This window comes from Spermophilus citellus (assembly GCF_964194105.1).
Source record: "Spermophilus citellus genome assembly, chromosome: 4".
In the NCBI taxonomy this organism is placed as follows: Eukaryota; Metazoa; Chordata; class Mammalia; order Rodentia; family Sciuridae; genus Spermophilus; species Spermophilus citellus.
Window position 1 is genome coordinate 95227101 of NC_138185.1, and position 16934 is coordinate 95244034.

Here is a 16934-nt window from a genome sequence, read left to right on the forward strand (position 1 = left end):
GATGCCCAATTCCAATGGACCCCTGAACACCAACAGGCTTTTGATAATATCAAAAAGGTGCTGCTATCTGCCCCAGCCTTAACACTCCCAGATGTAGAAAAACCCTTCACTCTCTACATCGAGGAAAAGAAAGGAATAGCACGGGGAGTGCTCACTCAGACTTTGGGACCTTGGAAAAGGCCGGTAGCATACTTATCAAAAAAACTGGACCCAGTGGCTAACGGGTGGCCCCATTGCCTAAGGGCTATAGCAGCGGCAGCACTTCTAATAAAGGATGCTGATAAATTAACATTGGGGCAGAAGCTGACCATCATAGCCCCCCATGCCCTGGAGAGCATCATCCGTCAGCCTCCAGACAGGTGGCTATCAAACTCCAGAATAACCCATTACCAGAGCCTCTTGCTTGACAAAGACAGAATAACGCTGGGACCCCCTGCTCCACTTAACCCAGCTTAATCCAGGACCCATCTGCTCCACATAACTCCACTTAATCCAAGACCCATCGCTCATGATTGTCAACACATACTGGCAGAGGAGACCAGTGTACACCGAGACTTAAAGGATCAGCCACTGCCCCGCCCTGAGGTCCTATGGTTTACGGATGGGAGCGGCTTCCTCCAAGACGGTAAGCGGTAACCGGCGGGCTGGAGCAGCAGTAGTTAGCAAAACTAATGTTATCTGGTCCTCTGGCCTCCCAGAAGGGACATCAGCTCAAAAAGCAGAACTAATTGCCCTTACAAAAGCACTGGAGCTAGCATCAGGCAAAAGAGCCACCATATACACTGATAGCCGCTATGCATTTGCCACTGCCCATGTGCACGGGGCTATTTACCAGCAAAGGGGGCTATTAACCTCTGCTGGGAAGGAAATAAAGAACAAAGATGAGATCCTCCACCTTCTCTCGGCAGTAAAAGGCCCTAAAGAACTAGCTATAGTGCACTGTCAGGGGCACCAGAAGGGGAACGACCCCGTGGCAGTTGGAAACAGATGGGCAGATGAAGAAGCTAAGTTGGCAGCCCTAAATGGAGTGACCCTGTTAACTGTTTCCACACCGGGGGAACAACAACCAGGAGACCTGACTACACAGGAACGTTCAGGCAACTTATCGTCTGGGGACACAGACACAGAACTCTGGGATCCTGCGGTGACCAGAGTCACTTTGCAACACTAATGTCTGGGTGTCCTGTATGTGTTGTCCTGAACAGCTGTAGTGAATTATCTTCAGCACAGGGAAAAACGCTCAAGTTTAGTGACAATTAACATTCTCACCCTGCAAGTAACTAGTAAAATGAACTCTTCTCTGATTCAGGGATGCTTCTTGTCAGAGATTTGTCTCCCTTACTAAATAGAAGCCCTAAAAAAAGCCTTGTATGTGTTCACTTGCCTGACTGAATTGTTTTTCATTGTCATCCAGGCAAAAAGTTCCTAGTGTCTGGCATCACATGGTGGTTTCCTTGGTTTCATTATTTCATCTTAGATCTGCTTATAAACAGGTGATATACCAGGAATATTCCCTCTATGAATATTTTTTTGTTTTGTTTTTGTTTTGGGGGGCCCATGTTTTCAAATTTTTTAAGGAGCTTGTTGAAAATTGCTAAACCCTTCACTGTGAATTTTTTGGAAGTTTTGTATTTTCCCATGCAATTTTCTTCTGTCTTTTTAGCTGAGAGTTCTTGTTCCAGTTCCAACAGTGCCTTATTATTCTATTCTTTGTGGGGGGACACCCTAGGAGCTCCTCTGCTCCTCAATATTATCCTTACCTACACATAGGTTAAATTTGTTTTGCATCTTAATTATAGCTTTTTTTTTTTTTTTGCAACCACCTCATCCTTAACGAATCCTTTGAATCCTAAATGAAATTCTTCTGTTTTTCCAGATGCCACTCATATTTCTTGGTGACATCATTCCAAGTGAAAGCCAGGTTCTTGATGCAGTCATAGATTTGTAATTTTTCCAGAATTGCATCAGTGTCTGCTTACTATCTTCCTCAGCTGCAGCAACAGCCTAGGCAAACATTATCCTCAGATGGTAGATTTTAAGACCTGTTAAACTCCTTGATCCATTGGTTGTATCAAAGAATGGTGTTTTGGAGGAAGAAATGCCACCTTGGCAAAGAGCTGGAGATTAAAAGTTGGAGGAAGATAATTAAGAACATTATCAACATGAGCAAAACATTGAAGTGTGTAGTTCTCCAAAATTGTGCTTCTCCATTTCACTGGTGTAGCAGTGAACACATACAAGGAGAGCATCTTGCAAGAGGAGCTGGGTCATCCATGACCTCTGATTGTTCCTGTAATGCAATGGCAGTGTGTGCTTGTTGAGATGCCTGAATGCCCTGTGCTTCTCACTGTAGGTTAAGAAGAATGTTAGCTGGTATCCTTCAATATTGCCCCCAAATCATACTGTTATGCCATTTTTCAATGTCTTAAAACTTAGCATTGACTTTAACTTCCCTATGGATGAAAAAAATCTTTTTGAGACTGTTTCCAGATTAGGGAGGGATTGTCAATACTGAAGATTTGCTTTGCATTGGTAAATAGTTTTCCTCCACAGACTATCTGCATGTTTAAAAAAAATCCAACTGACTTTACATCACCACATGAACATTTGTTACTCTTTCTCACATTATGTAATGAGCAATTATTCTCAAGTAATTTAAATCATTCAGAGCTAGCAGTAAATTCCAAATCATAGTTAGGTCCAGCCTTCTTTCAGCATCACAAACAGCATTTTTACTTTGACCTTGATGACCATAGTGCTGAGAGGGATATCTTTGTGTCTGGTCTTCAATCCAAGTCATTAGATATTTCTCCATTTCTGCTTCAAGTCCTTCTCAAATTTTAGTCTCCATTACTTCAGTGAGGCAAACCCTTTACCAGCTTCTATCCCTGTGTTCTTGTCCTACAAGAGTAAAGCCATGGTGGGATGGAACATGCCTGACTGTGCAATAATTTTCACTAATATTTTTTTCTTCATAGTTCTTAATCACTTTAATTTCTTTTCCAGGTCAGTCTCTTGAGATGGCCTCTTACTGGGACATTAGCAGTGGATTTTGTAGGCTTAGGAGCCATGGCATGAACAAAACAAGGATTAAATGAAACACAAGAGAAAATGAGATGATGAAGAGATGCAGTAAACATGAGATGGGTGAAGCTGCTGGTAGTGAAACATAACATACTGATTTACAGTGAACTTTTTCATTTTAAAAGTGTAAGGAGTACAGTCAAAATAATGATAAAGCATAAAGTAGAATTTTCTGTAGCTGTTGGGTGGAATGTTCTGTTGATAATTATTAGGGCCATTGGGTCTAGGATGCAAATGAACTCTGCTATTCCTTGGACTCTGGATGATCTGTCCATTGGTGAAAGTGCAGTGTTACATTCCCTACTATTATATTGCAATCTATCTCTCCCTTTAGGTCTACTTATATTTGTTTTCTATGTTTCAGTGCTCTGATATGGGGCACAAATTTATTTAGAATTTTTTTCTTCCTGCTTAATTAACCCCTTTACCATTATATAATGATCTTCTTTTTCTTACCACTTTTAACTTATTCTATTTTATCAGATATAAGTATGGATGCTCCTGCTTCTTGTATTCCATTTGCCTGTAACATTTTATTCAACCCTTAGTTTTCAGTCTGTGCCTGTCTGCAGAAGTGAATTGAGTTTCTTGTAAAGAACATGTACTTGGATTTTGTTGTTTCAGTTACTTTGTCTTTTAATTACAGAATATAATTCCCAGAAAATAAAAACATGAGAGAATATATCTCCACCCAACCTGTCCTACAATAAATGCTAAAGGCAGTTACTTAAGATGAAACATATTGGTGAGCAAGAAAACAGCGAGTTTCATATCTCCCAATGTTAACAGTAATTATACAACTCAGAATGTTCAAATATTGTAAACACAACCCATAAACCATTTGTATCTTTAGTATGAAGACAAATACAAAATAATTGAAAATAATTCTTAAAATATTAATATAGGCAATTTAGATAGATATGATACTGAATGTCAAAAATTCAATTATGAAGATAACTGGAATGCAAGTATAGTTTGTGTTTTATCTGTTATGTCTGTGATCATTAAATTGCTATCATTTAAAAAATATTTATACAATCAAAAGATATTTTTGTAAAACTCCTGGTAACTACAAAGCAAACATATATAGTAGGCTAACCAAAAATTATAAATAAGAATTCAAAACATTTCAAATAAATCACTTTACTACTCTTAAGAGAGTAAGAAAGAAACTACAACAGGACTAGAATACAAATTACAAAATGGCTATAGGAAAACATTATCTATGCATAATTAATTTAAAATGTATGCTATATTTGTATCTAGAATGTCTACCTAAGGTCTGTGTGCTAAAGGCCTAGTTCCTAACCCATGGTACTATTGGGAGGTGGTAAAAACTTAAGAGGTAGGATCTTTTGGGGATGTTTTAGGTCCTCGGGGGTATACCTTTGAATAGGATTATGACCTCAGTCTCTTTTTCTCTTTTTCATACTGAAGCCATGAGGTGAATGGTATTGCACTATCACATGCTTTTACCATTGCTGTGCTGCCACAAACTCAAATGAATAGGTTTAATCAGCTGTGGACTGAAACCTCTGAAAGTGAGTCAAACACTTCCTCTCTGTAAGTTGACTGTTTCAGGTATTTTTTTAATAGTAACAGAAAGCTAAAACAGTATGGAAAATATGTAAGGCCGGCATGGTGGTGCAGGCCTATAATCCTAGTGACTTGGAAGTGGAGGCAGGAGGACTGCAAGTTTGAGTCCAGCCTCAGTGATTTAAACTCTCAGCAACTTACTGAGATCCTGTACCAAAATAAATAAAAAGGGCTGGGAATATAGCTCATTGGTAGAGTACCCCTGGGTTAAATCTTGAGTACCACTCACACAAACTTAACAATAACAGTCTTTTATTATCAAAATTGATAATAATAAGCTAGGGATGTGGCTCAAGCAGTAATGTGCTCGCCTGACATGCACAGGGCGCTGGGTTTGATCCTCAGCACCACATAAAATAAAGATGTTATGTCCATAGAAAACTAAAAAATTAATATTAAAAAATCCTCCCTCCCTCCCTCCCTCCCTCCCCCTCCCTCCCTCTCTCTCTCTCTCTCTCTCTCTCTCTCTCTCTCTCTCTCTCTCTTTAAAAAATGATTATAATATACTATACACAATAGCGCTATACTTTCATACTTGGAAACACAGTACATGTGTTTACACCAACATCATCATAAACACATGAATAATACTTTTTACCACAACATTATAATGGCTAGGACATCAGTAAGCCATGGGAATCTTTCAATGGAATTTCTTTATCTTTGGTGGGTGGCCTTTGTCCCTCATTGCCTGACTTCTGATAACATTCTCTCTCATAGGAAACTTGTTTGCATAGCTGACAACCCTTTGGGCTTTTATCTGACTTATGTCTCTGTTTTTTTTTTTTTTTTTTTTTTTTTTTTTTTTTTTTTACTTTCTATAGGATAGCCTTTCAGAAAAAGAAGTTAGGAAAAGCTGTGTTGGTCAAGTGAGACAATGGAGGAGACTCAAGAAAACACATGAATTAAGAACAGTAGTGTATTACTCTTAAAATCCCAGATAAGAGGGCAACTCACTCCACTGGGGTAACAAGAATGAGCCATCCTGGATAAGCACTCACAAGCACTTGGGTGAGGTGGGACGGTCAGAAAAGGAGAGATACATAATGAAGGTCCAGTGGGCTGCACCCTTAATGGTATTACCAAGCAGGTTACTCAAGGGAAGTCATAATTATTAGTTTCTAGCCTGCAAACTTGTGCTCCATGCAGGCACACTGAGTGGGAGGTGATCTCTGCATAGTATCTGCATGGTCTACCAGGGGAGTTGGAGCCACTGGGGCAAGTCCAGTGTTGTGTCTAGCTTTCCTGTAAGGTGAGGTCTCCAGGAACCAGTTGTCTACAACTAAAAATATTTTTAAAATATGTTTATTCTTTGTCTAAGGGCTTATTTTTTCATTGTCACATATACTGATGTATATATAAATTGAATAGAGTGTTACATCAATGATTCAGAAAGAGCTATCTGTATTAGGAAATATTGCCTTCCTTGGTATAGACTTACCATTAGTTTAAAAGCTTTATGTATTTGGTAATTCAGTTTTCATAACTTCTCAAGAGGCAGGAACTATTACCATTTATGTGATTCAGTTGTAAATCTGAGCTAAAGCTCTGCAAGAAAATAATGTAAGAAAATTGATCCTGTCTTCAGGGTCTTTCCTCACATCAATTATCTTAGAAATACTTTTTTTTAAATTATAGGTACATTTTTTAGGTCTAGTTTCCCAGGAATTTTACCATATCTCATGGTGAGTTATTTTCCTTTAGGCTTTCAACTCTATATTTGTTTACAATTTAAGTCTGTAATCTACCACTAATTAATAGTTTTTATGAGCTCCAAGATTAGGACTTTTGATATTTTTTTTAGTTATATACAACACCAGGATACACCCTGACATTATCACAAAAGCATGGAATACAACCTGCTCAGATTCAGTTCCAGGCACTTCCCTGTTCCCCTCTCTCCACTTCATCAATCCCTCTTCAATCTATTTATAGCATATTTTAAAAAAAATTAGTATCCAGGGGATACACCTAATGCCAGGAACCACTGTTCCACATCCATGTATGCACACATGAAAATTCAGTCAGATTCATTTCACTGTTAAAGTCAGATCTTAATTTGCTCCAAGAATATTCAGTTTCCCTCATCAAGTGTCACAACTGATCTGTCATAAATTATTTGCTTTAATATTTGCTTTTATATATTTCTTATTTTTGCACATATCATACTGTAATAGTTACAAAGAGACTTCATTTAACACCAGAATTATCCCTCCAGAGCCCTTTTTCTCAACCATGCTTCTATTCTATAATGAAGAGCGAAAACTGCACATCTTGCCCCTCTAGCAGTATTCCCAGCTGTGGCCTGATTTACCCAGCTACCTGAACTGTGGGTAAATAAATGCTTGTTCAAGAAAATGTGATATTTTTACAACTACACAACTTAGTTTTTCACATAAATGTGTCTATTGTACTGGTGAATCCTGGGTAATCCTTCCCTAAACACTCCTCTTTTTATTTTTGCAATATATTCAAGTGATTTTATTGGATCTCATTGCTTCTCTTTCTTTCATGGCTTTCTGAAGACTTGGGAAATTTGTACTCCCCCAGGCGCATGGAACACAAGAGGAACTTGAGGAGGCATTCCTGAGTGACTCTGCACAAGCAAGGAGGACACAGTGGTTGTGTCTCAAGACCACTCATGACAGGTGCGAGCTCGGCCTATGTGTGGGGACTATATAGGCAAATATTCCAGTTCCCTGCCCTCCCTATATGGCTAAATGTGGAATTCAGATCATTTGTGTAAATAATGATTTTGCCCAAGAATCAGTGTGCCTATTTACTAAAACACATTCCTGCTTCTTTAATTTTTTTTATGCTGGCTGTGAACATTTTCACTTATATTTTGTTCCTGGTCATATGACATCTAAATTTAAATTTGTATTTTTGTATTGTGAAACAGTATCTTTTAAAAAATGTATTTTCCCAAGATTCATTTCAATTATTCTCATCTTATCAAGCAGCAGTCTTAATCAGATGGGAAAATCACTTTTTATTAGGAAAGACAAATGTTACACATCTATATTAGTGTTTCTGAGAAAGTTTCATGGTTGAAAAAAGACAGGGGAGTTTTTAGGAATAACATGTCAAAATTATGCAGAATTTAATGCTCAGAAAGGTCTGAGGGAGCAGGGAATATAACTCAGTGATAGAGCACTTGTCTAACACACCTAGCACAAAGGAGACCCTGAATTCGCCCCCCTCCCCCCATACGTGCACGTTGCGCACATACATTAATCTATGAATAGTTTTCATTACATGGCTTTTTTCATTTACTTTCATTTAATTCACAAGGCGTTAATTTTGATGGAAATAATGTTGAAACTCCCAATTGCAAAAAAAAAAAAACAAAGGTCAAATGTTTTCACTGGTATGTGAATAAAGACGGGGCATCAGGGGGGTGGAGGGAGAAGAGAAATTCATTGGATTAGACAAAGAGGAATGAAGGGAAAACAGGGTTAGGAATAGGAAAGACATTGGAATGAGTCTTGACATAACATTCCTACAAACACATATGAAAATACTTAAATGAACCCCACCATCATATCCACTCACAATAATAGAGTCCTAATTAGAGTAAGACATATTCTATCCTTGTATAACTTTATCATAATGGATTTACAGTCATGTATTACTAAAGAACCCAATTTAAAAAAAACTGAAACTATTTCTGACTGCATAGGCCAGCCATTTTGTTACTATGCAAGTATGAATTCATTAGATTGTTTACCCAAAATTTGAAAGCATTGACTGGAGACTTTGATTTTTTTTTCTATTTCATTTTTTAAATACCTGCCTTATATAGATACCCATGATATAAGTGTGTATTCTTTTTTTACTCTTTGAGCAAGTACTAAAGTTGTTTTCAGTGCAATAAGAAGTGACATTCGGGTTGCTGGGGACTGAGGCTAGGGTGCGTGGGAGGGCGGAGTACTCAGGGCCATAGCGACCTTTGTGAGCAAGCTGGAGGCGACCAAGAAGAACCTGAGTGAGGCGCTGGCGGACAACGTCAAGCAATGCTGGGCTAACCTGAAGCTGTAGTCAAGCAGAAGATCAGCAAGGAGGAGTTTGACCTTGAGGCCCATTGACGTCTCACACAGGAAAATGTGCATTCTCTCAATGATTTCATCCTGGCCATCCTCAGGCGCTATCAGATTTTGGTTTCCACAGAGGGTGCTGGATCTTTGCCTTGGACTGGGGGATCTGCAGCCAAGCCTGGAAAGCTCAAGGGCAAGAAAAAGCTCTTCTGTTTGTCAGAAGTTTGACCGGTTCTTGGCAAAGGATCCCCAGGATGAGGACGACTTGAAACTCTGCTCCCACATGATGATGCTTCCCACGCGCTGCCAGCTCGAGGGGAGGATGATTGTGACAGCCTAGGAGCACGGGCTGGATAGCTGGCTGAGGACACCGTGGTCTTTGAGCCACCTTAAAGACATACTGACGTCAGTTGTATCTAGAAGGAAAGCCCAACCGGCTGCGAGATGACCACTTTAAGTTTGCCTTCAGTAGCAATGTGACCCTACAGTCATACCTGAAGAACAGCGTGGTGGCCTACAATAGCCTAATCGAAGGCCTTCTGGCTGTGTCCGCTCCCTGTGCGGGTCAGAACCCGACTGCCCACCTGCCCCCTGATGCTGCTGAGCAGCAGGCTGCACTCTTGCTTATCTGCTCTGGGGATGCGCTGCCTGTATCTTTGCCTCCAGTGAACATGTAGGAACTCCTTGAGGCTTTGCAGTTACACTGGGAAGTCATCCCTACACACACCATCTATGCCCTCAACATCCAGAGCATCATCATGAGGGCTGGGGATATGGCTCAAGCGGTAGCGTGCTCGCCTGGCATGCCTGCGGCCAGGGTTCAATCCTCAGCACCACATACAAACAAAGATGTTGTGTCCGCCGAAAACAAACCGAGGAATAAATATTAAAAAATTCTCTCTCCTCTTCTCTCTCTCTCTCTCTCTCTCTCTCTCTCTCTCTCTTTTAAAGAGAGCATCATCATGAGACTTTGACACCCGAATCACGAGGAGGAGCTGCAGAAAGACCAAGTCCACCACCAGCACCTGGCAGCCAAGGAGGGGACTTAGAGGAATGGATGTATAGGTATGTGTATATGGTTCATGCGTCTGAAGCTATGTATTTGATTTTATATTTTAAACGTGACAAATGCTCTGCTAAGTGGGATTGAGGGTGTGGGGTCCTCACGGGTCACTGCTTGCTGAAGAGGGCATGTTTGGAGTCCACATTTTGAGGCTGAAGTGTAGAGTGTACATATAACCTTTCTTATGAAAATGGGACAGTGAGTATGTTTTCTGTTGTTGCTGCAAGGCCATTCATGTAATACAGGGCCACCCTGTCTGTGCATGTTCCCAGTTACAGGAGCAGGCGTGATGAAGTCCTATGCCTGGAGAGGGGATGCCTGTCTGAGGCCCCATGTAAGGTGGACCATCCTAGAGTGAAGGTGCCATTGCAACCTGTCCCCTTTGATTGGCAGGACATTCTTGTGTTCAGTGACAACACACAAGTTCTGTGTCTGGCCAGATAAAACTTCTACATTCTTGCTTTTTGTTGGAATAACTTATCCAGTGTTGAAACTCGGACACCTCCTTTAGTGATGGGTTTAGTTTTTAGCAGCTTTAGGTAGCCTCCAAGCCATCCATCGTTTCAGCTCCACAGAAAACATGACTTGCCAATGCTGTGCTGTTGGACAAAATTAAGTCCAACCAACCCACCCTCCTGGAACACAGTCTACTTTATAAGACGTCTTCCTGCAGTTCCAGTTTGTTTAGTATTGAAGTGCCCAGGGATGATTAGCCAGTGCTTCTGTTAATTATCCTTAAAAGATGTCTTGCTATAACTCTAATTTGTATAGTGTTAATATGACTAATGGTGACTAAAGGCACATCTACTAATTATTCCTATAGAACATGTTTTTAAAAATCTTATAAATTGGATTTATGCTTGGTAATTCTATTTGTAGGAAATATCTATTTCTACCCTTTTAAGTGCTAAATTGAAAATGATCCACTTTGGCAGTGTTACTGAAAACCACTTTTGCTTTTCTAGAGATACATATGCTTTTTACTCAATAGTATTGATGGACAAATTAGTCTGTTGATGGGTTTGTGTAGGACTGAGGAATGGATATGTAGGTATGTGTATATGATTCATGTGTCTGAAGCTCTGTATTTGATTTTATACTTTAAACGTGACAAATGTTTTGGCAGAAAACCTTTTTGTTGTTTATTAAAGTAAATACATAAGGAAAACTATGATAAAAAGTGACATTCATTTTATTCTTGTGACTTTTATAAAAGATCCTAGGTTTAGACAGTAATTAACACACATTTCTATTACTTAGAAGGTCTTGGTTATACTGAACCATTGACACTCCTCTGTGAATAGATGTTATGTGTCCTGAATAGAGAAGATGGGATTCCTCAACCTGGATTGATCAGAGTTTTCTTTACATGATACCACCTGGAGGTACCAAAGAAGAGGGCCGACTAGATTCAGGCTACCAACATGCAGACTAGGATTTGTTTGATTTGTTGTATACAAAAATGATAGCTAGCTTGACTGTGTTGAGAGGAACACATTCTCTAATGAAAGAAGATTCCCATAGGCAGATCTGAGATTTATTACCTTTGTGCCTACTGTGCAATAATTAAAATTGTCAATCTGATGATCTAAAACTATTCTGAGGAGTTTTCCTGAAGATTTATGAGATATTATTAGCAAGAAACAGAGAATATACTTAACTCATACCAACTTTATAGTGGGGGATTTGTTTTGCCAGATAAGATTTCAATTGGGTGATTCCTGCAATAAAAAAATCATAGAATTTCAAAACCGATCATGGTTGAGAAAAAAAGAATTACCACCTCATTGTTATTCTATTATAATACTAGTATAGTATTATGATAATACTATAGCATGGCATAATTAATCTTAATTTACTGCATACACATCAAATTTTTGTATACTGCTTCATGGAAAATTGACCGTGGCATACATGAAGTGAAGGGAATATGTGAACGTCTAGAGCGTTCGGGTCCCTGGGTAAGGGTCGTGAAATAACCAGGACACAGGGGATGCAGAGCAAAGGCAGAAGTTGCGACTGCATGCTGAGATTTATTTGCAAGTTCCTTTTATATTCTTCTTCTAACAAAGCAAGCAATTCTTCAATAACACTTTACCCACATTGCCCAAATATCATGCCTCAGCGGGTACACAGAGCTAAATTCAGATCGTTCCTGTTCATTTGATTAGTACCTTCCCAAAGTTCTTTGTAGACATTATCTAATCCTCTGAGGATGCATTTGTTTCTTTAGAATGTACTGTTCCCGGGACAAGTATGCAGGAAGCTTCTTCCTCTTGGCCAAACCATGCAGAACTTGTGACTTGCGATAAGGGGAAGAGAACTTTTCCTCCTCCTGACTGAGGTCTGCCTCAGCTGACCTAAATCACAGCCACAGCTCTTGCAAAATGTCAGGCCTGAGGGAGCTAAACTCTGCACACTCAAACCCCAACAGGAATAGACAAGATAGTTCCCAAATTTAAAGTAAAATGGGGATTTTCTGAGGAAACATATAAAAGTCACTGGTTTTATTTTCTTTAAATAACTAATGAAGGCTGGGGATGTGGCTCAAGCCGTGGCGCACTTGTCTGGCATGCATGCGGCCCAGGTTCGATCCTCAGCACCACATACAAATAAAGATGTTGCTTCCACCAAAAAACTAAAATAAATAAATAAATAAATACTAAAAATTCTCTCTCATTCTCTCTCTCTCTCTCTCTCTCTCTCTCTCTCTCTCTCTCTCTCTATCTATCTCTATCTCTTTAAAAAAATAACTAATGATAGCTATGCTTTTTCTTATAAATGGAAAACTTCATTTAAATCAAAATCACGATGTAGTAATTTTATCAGACACACAACAGAAATATAAGAAATGTCATTGTGTGTCTGGGATATATGGTTCACACTGTTTATATAGCTGATTTTCTGTACCTTTAATGGGCACATTTTCATCTTTGCCTTCGATACAAGATGGCCATGTCATGTAAATTTTACTGACATCTGTTTTTTTGCAGTCAAAAATTAGATGAAAGGTTAAAGACTGAGTTTATTCAAATGATGTCTTATGTCTTCTTCTTCTGTGTTCTTGTAGTACCGTGACCCATGACATGGTGGAGAAATGATGGCAAGTGACAATTCTATCTACAAGGAAGGTGGCATAATTATTCTTTCCCATTCTTGGATGTGGATAATGGCTTGAGGAAATTTTGCCACCTTGTTCTCCAGATGTTCAGCATCTTCTTAACTGAGGAATTTTGTCATCGTCCTTTTCACATCACAGTCTGGAAATGCTCTTGAAGTTGTGAGTTTCACTCTTTCAGGTCTTGTTGCCCTTCAGTGTTTGTATGATGTCTTTAAAAACAAAACAAAACAACAAAAAAACCCAATGTTTTATATTTTTTGCATATTTTTTTAAGTGTAGAAAAGTAAATTCAATCCCTAATTATGTCCCTACAGTGTATAGCTCCCTTCCTCCTGTAATTACTTACTCATTAATATATCTCTAGCTGTATGATTCTAGGATTCAATGTTAAAGTGAAAAAGGAACAATGTGAATGAAACTTAGAAGACAAAGTGAACTTGCATTTATAATAGTGAAGGAAGATTCAAATTGATCAGTGCACGTTATCTATAGAAGTCTTCATGGGGGGATCCTCCATAAGCCAATGAATCAGAGATTTAAGATGAAGCTAAAGAAAGCATAATGCCTGTCAGTTAAACTATTATGCATAATAGCCTTATTCTACAGTTGTTTACAATATCTTCCTATAATCCTAAAGGCATAAGTTTGTTCACATAAAAATACCCTGATATTCTGATTCTGATTGCCTTGAGGCAGCTTTTGATTGAAGGTCATGGATACCTTCACATCATCCCCTGTTGCATGAAGGTTAACTGTAATGAAATATTTCTTATAATAAAGAGGCTGCAATGATGTCTGTGATTTCCACTTTTCCTGTTGACACTCATTCTTCCGGTGTTGGTGCAAGTGATCTACCAGGTGCCAACAAATGGTTTCAGGCAAGTTCATACAAATGCAGACAGTGAAAACCATATCAAGGCTGTGACCAGGCTAACAGCAATTGAGATAATATTGGAGAAACATGTACTAAACTTGGTTAAATATTGGAAGCCAGTGTAGAACAGACAACATGTATCAAGGGGGCCATTTAATTGAGCTACATCTTGGAAAAGAAGAGTTTTCTTGGAATAGGGAGGCAAAACTACCACAAAGGGCAAAAGAGGTGAGATGGGGTGAGAAGCAGCCGGGCTGTGCACATCAGAGGGTTTTCACAATGTTTTGAGAATGATGAGGCCAGAGAAGAGGCTGAGGTGGAAGTCAGGGTTCATGTCCTTCCCTGAGAACAGTAAGGAGAGAGAACATGTTGATATTCAAGTTCAAATCACTTTCAGATTGAAAGTTGAAGTTTATTGGAAAATAGAAAACAATATATGTGAGGTATTTTGAAAGATTTATAAATTCATTTTTTAAATTCAACATAAACTATAATCTTCATGAGTGAATCATAGCAGAACAGCATAGAACACTTTTCATATTATTTCTGTTCATTGTGGATTCAGAAAAGTTAACAGAACCTAAACTCTAGAAAGAAACTGCTATTGGTATTAGCCAGCTTAGTAAACAGATGAAATTACCCCATGCTAGTTTGCTTTTGTTTGTTTATTTTGTTTGATTAATGTTGTTTCATTTTAAAGAGAAGTCATCTCTGCACACACGTAAGAAAGGGTACTGCTTAGGGTATTGTGTCATCCCTGTTAGCTTCATTTCCAGAGCATAGAAATATCCAAATTTATCAATATTTGTATGATAAATCTAATTGCTTTATCTTTTGTTTTCACTGTCTTTATAACATTGCACCATTTCTTCTGCTTAACTGGGATAAAGTGGTGGTCTTTCAGTTTCCTATAGCTAAAACATTCTGATTTGAGAGATTTCTCCTCCTCTAACACAAACATTCAATTTTGTGAATCTCTCCATAAGTTTTGCTTTCTTTACCTCCTACAAATTCTGATGAGATAGGATTTCATTTCATTTATTCCAAAATATTTTTAGTATCTCTTAATATTTTTTGACCTAAGTGTTTAATTTCTAGATTAATTCTGTTGTCTGAAGGCAGATAATGTATGATAATTATTATTTAACTTTATTGAAGCTTTTTTTTATATCCAAGAATGTGCTATTTCTTGGGGAATGGAACATATGAGCTGAAGAATACATATTCTGACCTTGTTGGATGAAGTAGTAAATAGGTAATTATATCCAGTTGATTGTTGGTTCTGTTGCATTTGTTTTCTTACAGATTTTCAACTGACTGAATCTGCCCATTTCTAATAGACAGTATTGAAGCCTTCATTATAGGTAAGTATTTCTTCATGTGATGACATTGGTTTCTTCTTCAAGAAACCTGATTGTTAAATTTATACATGGTAAGAACTGTTATATTATCCTGGAGCTGACTCTTTTATAATTATAAAACACGATTTCTTATCCTAGATAATACATACATATACACATGCTTATGTGAAATTAATGACAGCAATATTACAAAGGATGGGACTAAAATTATTTTGTTATAAGGTTCTCACAATACTTATGAATCAACATAGTGTTTTTGAAAGGCAAGTGGAAAATATTATATTGCAAACTATAGTTCAAGCTGTTAGACCAAGGGCCTCATTTCCTTGCTGATATTGACTGGAGTCTGCATTCAGTTTCTTACCCTGTGGGCTTCTTCCATATGGAGGAATTTTTACCAAAATTATTAAAGTATAAGAGTTTTCCAGAAAGACAGAATCACAATCATATGCAACATAGTCATCTACTTGCTATCCCTATACTTTTCAATATTCTATTCAATATAAATCATATCTTCTGACTGTATAGAGAAGGGATTAAAATACAATGTTGTGATAACTAACAGGTGGAGATAATTTGGCACCATGGTAGTCTACTAACCAGATACTGTCCAGTCTTAAACATTTTCTGTTTTCATAACCTTAACTCTTTGAAAAGAATTTGAAAGAGGCCTTATGTGGGTTGTCCCATAGTATGGATATATCTGGTGATAACTGTTAGACCAGGACTTTGGATTAATTTAGATGCCTCTAAACTGGACATGTAATCTAGTGACTCAGGAGGCTGAGGCAGGAGGAGTGTGAGTTCACAGGCAGCCTTGTATACTTATGGCCACCCTGTGTTAAAAGTGATAAGGGCAAAGGCTGGGTTGTAGCTCAGTGATAATATGCCACTAGGTAGTCTCCAGTAGAAAAATTAAATAAATGTGAAGATAATAAATGTAATCAAAATTTGTGGAGGAAATTAATAAAAATAAAGGTACAATAAAGATGATTTAAAATAAGTTACTTTCAGTGGGTAAGGAAATATACTCAGGGCATTGACCACATTGCTAATGTTCTATTAATTCATATTTAAAGTGAAGATCAAAAATACCACAACTTTGTTTTAAAATTTTCAAGTGCTTTATATTTACCAGAAAAATTGCAAAGGTAAACAGAAAGTGTTCATATCCCCCCTACCTCCAGAGTTCCCCTTATTTTTTAGTTAACCTTAAGAGGTTAACTTGATATGGCACATTTATCATTGACAATCCTGGATTTTATATATATTTTATACACACACACACACACACACACACACACACACATTATTCACTAACAACCACACCACCTTCATATTCTATTTCTTTCTCTTAATGGTCATTTTCTGTTCTGGGATATCCCATCCAGGGTTCCAGATAACTTTTCAGTATCCTGTCTACTACATATCCTTCAGATGTGACACTTTCTCAGACTCATATTTTTTAATGACTGCAACATTCCTTATTTGGAAATTTACTGATTACACTGTGTTATTGGTTTTAAGAATGTAGTCCACAGAGAGAAAATGCCTTTCTCCTCCCATAATACTAAGGAATATCGGAATGCTTTATCATCATTGACATTAATGATGAGGCTGTTTATCAGATTCATCCATAAAACTACTCTTTACTCCCCTTTCTTTATTGTGGTTTTTTTTTGGGGGGGAGGAGGTATCAGGGATTGAACTCCAGGGCACTTGGCCACTGAGCCACATCCCCTGTACTATTTTGTATTTAGAGAGAGGTTCTCACTGAGTTGCTTAGCATCTTCCTTTT

At 38.1% G+C, this 16934-nt stretch overlaps 1 pseudogene across 1 annotated transcript; it reads left to right on the forward strand.

The window, feature by feature from the left end:
- Window positions 1-601: 601 nt before the first annotated feature.
- Window positions 602-11215, forward strand: LOC308648160 (transcriptional adapter 1-like; annotated as a pseudogene). Its single transcript has 3 exons — window positions 602-1144; window positions 8593-9502; window positions 11105-11215. The product of its transcript is annotated as a transcriptional adapter 1-like (transcript).
- The last annotated feature ends 5719 nt before the right edge of the window (window positions 11216-16934 follow it).